We start from the raw sequence: 4,926 nt of genomic DNA, 5'->3' as shown, positions 1-4,926 counted from the left end.
AATTTCAAGGGGTAGGATTGCTTCAATTCTAAACACTAAAGAGTATGGTGTGTATTGTGTTGGAGTCCTATACGTGGTATAATAGACCCATAGCATTTTTGGGAGTCTATTATGCCAATCTTTTTTTATTTTTTTGGACATAGCTTTCTTTAGCAATTTTGACAAAGTTTTGTTAAATTCTTCTGCCAACCCATTTGCTCTTGCATTATAGATGGAGATATACCTCCAGTCTATTTTGTTATGTTGTGCAAATCTCCCAATTTTAAAGCTTCTGAAAACGGGGCCATTATCTAAGATCATTCTTCTTGGAGTTCCAAATCTGTATAGGATATTTTCTCTGAAGAATTTTATAATGTTCTCAGTCTTTACTTTTCTTAAAGGAATAGCCTCTGCCCATCTGGAGAAATAATATGTTGTAGCCAATATGAATCGATGTCCAGAAGATGATGGAGGCTCAATGGGACCGATCACATTTGTTCCGTATATCTCAAAAGGCCATGAAGAGAGTGTGGGATGCAAGGGATTCGAATGTTGATGAATAAATCCCCCATGAATTTGACATAGATGGCATTTTTTTGGCATATTCAATGCAATCTCTGACCATGGTTGGCAGAATAATATCCCATGTGCTTAATCTTAAGTCGCATCTTGGGTCCTGATTGGTGTGCACCACATATCCCAGAATGTACATCATGCATGACTTCTTTTGCTTCTTCATATGAAAGACATCGCATGAGTAGTTGATCATATGACCTGTGGTACAATGTGTTATTAATGAGAGTGAATCTTAGAGCTCTTCATTTTATTTGAAGGCTTTCTAATTTGTCCTTTGTCAATTTATCATATTTCAAATATTCCATGAATGGATGCCTCCAATCTTCCTCTGGCATCCCGAGGGTGAAGATTTCCATGTTGCTTTCGGTATTTTCTTCTTCAACATCACTAAGGATTGTACTTATGGGTCTTCTGTTCCTTATAGTGATTTGAATTTCATCATGATTTAGATTTGCTAATTCCTTCGCTATTCTTGCCAAAGAATCAGCTTCTCCATTTTCTAATCTTGAAACCCTACTCAGCTGTACTTGGGGAATTTTCTTTATTAACATTTTGACCTTCTTATAGTATTTATGAAGCTCAGCTTTGTATATTTTGTATTCTCCTTCGACTTGTTTGATGATGAGTTGTGAGTCTCCAAATATATAGATATGCTGAATTTCCATTTTCGATTGCCAATTCCAAACCAGCTATAAGAGCTTCATATTCTGCTTCGAAAATAATGTGTGAGGTTGGCATGGACCTTTTTGTAAATAAGCCCTTCTAACCTTGTCTCTCTCATTAGGGTGATAGTCCGAAATTTTTTTCGCAATCCAGGATCTGAAGGAAGATTGTCTAAATTTAATTCAACATGATATTTCTTTGCACAAGGTTGAGAGTCACCAGTGTTGACACCAGATGATTCCACCAAAATTGTCTTCCTTTTGATAAGATATTTGTCCATATCTAATTCCAATAAATAGTTTAATTCAGTTTAAATAATTTCTAAATAATAATAAAATATATCCAAACATGATTATAAAATTATTTATTTTAGGTTCTAACACTACAAGAAATCATGTTTTTTGGGGCGGTTTTAAAATCATTTAGCGGCGGTTATAACCGCCGCTAAATGAAACCAATGCCAGTTGCAACGCTGCCGCGTATATGAATGTCGGGAGCGTAATTCATGGAGGTTTTATAGAACGGCCGGAACAATGGCCGTGAAATGCGTACGAGAATTCTCGGCGGTTATATAACGGCCGTTAAATTATTAAGAGATCGAGACAGAGGAACTCGAAGAAAGTGGCGGCAGTTCATGCGTAAACCGCCGTGGGTTTGATTTTTTTAAAATTCTTTTTTATTTTTTATTTGATATTTTGACTATTTTATATATATATATATATATATGAATCCTGTGCATTGAACTCATTCAATTAATATTTAAAAATTATAAAAAATTTATTTATAACTCATTAATAATTAAGTCAAATTTACAAATTTGTTTTCTCTCTAAGCTGCAAACATATTATAATAATCACAAGCTAGACAATTGTTTATAAACAAATTTGAGAACAAGACTCATCAATCATAAATTGAAGGGTGTGTTGTGTTTGGCCGCAGTCTCTGTCCATGAACAAAGGAAGCAAATAGTTGCAGTGCTCTTTCAGGCTGTGCATAAGTAACCATAGCACCCTCTCACAGTAGAAAATGTCTTAATTACCATATTCAGTCACCCAACCACCAACCTTCCAAAAAAACACACACACACACACACACACAATATGGCATGGAATTATGGAAAATCCAACAAAACAAAATTTCCACACTCTAGAATTGATGATGTGAATAGCAGAATAGACCCTACACATGTGATTCTAGACAAGTAGAAGTTGTGTTTACAAGGAAAATGAATTGATAAAGATATACCTCCATTTCTTCATCATCCGAAGTAAGGTTAAGAGGTGAATGACTCCCTTCGTTGTCAGAACCAGATAATCCATCCTTAGAATCTGAAGCTTTGGGACTACTGGACTTCTCAAGAGCCTAAGTCAGCCAGAAAATTATCCAAGCGTTAAGTACAAGACAAAATATATTACTTGGAGGCACAATAAACAAGAAGGTCCTTATTGTTTTATTTAGATAAGAAACATCATATAAATATGCAGAAATAACCACTCACAGAATATGTAAAGAGAGTTTCCAATAGCAGGTTAGCATCATCTTCACCTGAGTTCAAGAAAACATGCATGTTGATCAATAATCAAGAATAAATAGTTGAAATAAGTGCATACATATTAAAAAGTGGAACACATCCACAAGGATTGCATATATGCTTACCATGTTCCTTGATTACTTTATCAACAAGGGATGGTGAAAATCCCATTCCAACAAAATATGATTTCAAATGACCACTTGATGAACTTGAATGAATTATCTACAATAAAAAAAACTGAAATAAGTAATTAAGCAGAAGATAGATATAGCATGCATTTGAAGTGGGCCTGCTAAAAAACAAATCTTAGTTTTGCCAAGCATGGGCATGAGCATTTGTGCTAGAGTAGACTAATTCATTTATTTGACTTCTGTACATCAAACAGACAAACCAAAATGCACCAAGTAATTATGAAGAGAATGATATACACCAGCTGATAAAGGAATTAAACATACCTGTAGTCATATAATGATGAATATATGGTCAAGAAAAACCTAGGCTAAACTGCAGCAGCAAGGTAAATTGTTCAACATAGATCACATCAACCATTTGATTCACACACAAATTCACCAATGCATTCTATAACTGATAATCAATAATCAATCATCCTTAACTTGACTAAAAGCAAAGCAAAGCAGTCAAATTTGACAGAAGGAAGTGATACATCACATGACAATTGTGATGCATGAAAATAATCAGTTGGAAAACTAGCCATCTATGAGGAGACTATAACAGTGGAGCATTACAGCTAACCTAACTTGTAAACCAAATATTTTATTTTTCGCTTAATCAACAAGTCATACATTTTGTTTTATAAGATGTCATGTTTTAAACCACACTGGCAACACAAAACCATCACTAGCATCATTAAAAAAGTTGTACCTATGTATACTTATTGCACAAAGAATGATACCGACTAGCGTTTTAAGTAAAAGTATGAAATGCAAACTTAAACTAAGGCCTTCACCTCTGTTTCCAGAGCTGGCTTCAAATCCAATAGCTCATCCTTAATCAAATTTTGATTGATCGCTTCGGCATTTGAACATACATTGCTATCAGAGCAATTTTCTTCTTTGACCTATTCAGGAAACAAGCGGTAATAATACAATAACCATAAAGGAGGCATATAAGGCTCTTTCAATTCGACAATAGATAAAAACAATACCATTTTCAAACAGTAGACGAGGTCTCCCAAGAATTTATCCAAAGCAAGCATGTATCACATCCTACAAACACAAAATCGATCATAAGGGAGACATTCTCTGGCATTCATAAAAATCAAAGTTTGCAAATTTAACCAAAATTGATTTTTTCTTTTTCATTTCTACTTATCCCCTAAAAATCACTTGAAAGAAAGAAATCCACGAACCAGTATCAAACACTGAAACCCTAGAATAAGCAATGCAGAACGAAACAACGCATAAACAGTATATATAACAAGAAAATGGAGAGGATGACCACCTAGAACAAGAACCAATCACTACACAAAGCTCGAAGCTAAAGCTGTATATATAATATACTCACCATCTCCGCAAACAACAACAAATCTTCCATTGGGATTATGCTTTAAGCTCTGAACATTAAAAACAAATATACCAATTATTGTTCATAATGAAAACAGAACAGTGGAATTGCAAGAACCATTAAACTTCAAAGGAAAAAAAAAATTTAAGGTGGCAGCATCCAAAACAAAAGGAAACAATGGATTAATAAAGGATCTATTCATTATACATCCTTAACATATAAACATACTTGTGGATAAAGATCGTAACTTCCCAACTCTTTCACAGCCAAAGGCAATCTTTCACCGTCTGTGACCTGACAAAAATGGAAAATTCAAAATTTCATTTCAACTCCAACATAAAATAAATGAACTTTCCTAGTGATGTTTTAGCATAAACAACCTCAAAATCAGCACCAACTGTCTTAATATTCACTGCTTGGATTTCATTATGCTTTGCCCGTATGATTTTTCCACTGCTGTCCATACTAGCAACAGGTACTTCACGACCAAGTTTTATTAGGACAATCCCTTCATCATATCCAATTACAACTCTATGGAGTACAATTGTCACCAAAGTTGAGCATTACAAAAAATTTTCTACAAGTACTAGATTTTAATTCAGGTCTGAATTATGGAAGACATAGATATGCCCATAAACTTAAAGAGATCAAGA

General features: G+C 34.2%; 1 long non-coding RNA gene across 1 annotated transcript; it reads right to left on the bottom strand.

Annotated features, from left to right (window-relative positions):
* Nucleotides 1–4,272: 4,272 nt before the first annotated feature.
* LOC120254180 lies at nucleotides 4,273–4,724 on the bottom strand. Its single transcript, XR_005534543.1, has 3 exons — nucleotides 4,654–4,724; nucleotides 4,502–4,567; nucleotides 4,273–4,322 (listed from the first exon to the last, which is right to left on the bottom strand). It is a non-coding gene; the product is annotated as an uncharacterized LOC120254180 (long non-coding RNA).
* Between the last annotated feature and the right edge of the window lie 202 nt (nucleotides 4,725–4,926).

The sequence above is a fragment of the Dioscorea cayenensis genome, unplaced genomic scaffold, assembly GCF_009730915.1.
Source record: "Dioscorea cayenensis subsp. rotundata cultivar TDr96_F1 unplaced genomic scaffold, TDr96_F1_v2_PseudoChromosome.rev07_lg8_w22 25.fasta BLBR01000375.1, whole genome shotgun sequence".
NCBI lineage: Eukaryota > Viridiplantae > Streptophyta > Magnoliopsida > Dioscoreales > Dioscoreaceae > Dioscorea > Dioscorea cayenensis.
Note: the sequence above shows the minus strand (reverse complement) of the source record. Positions and strands in the feature narration are given on the sequence as shown.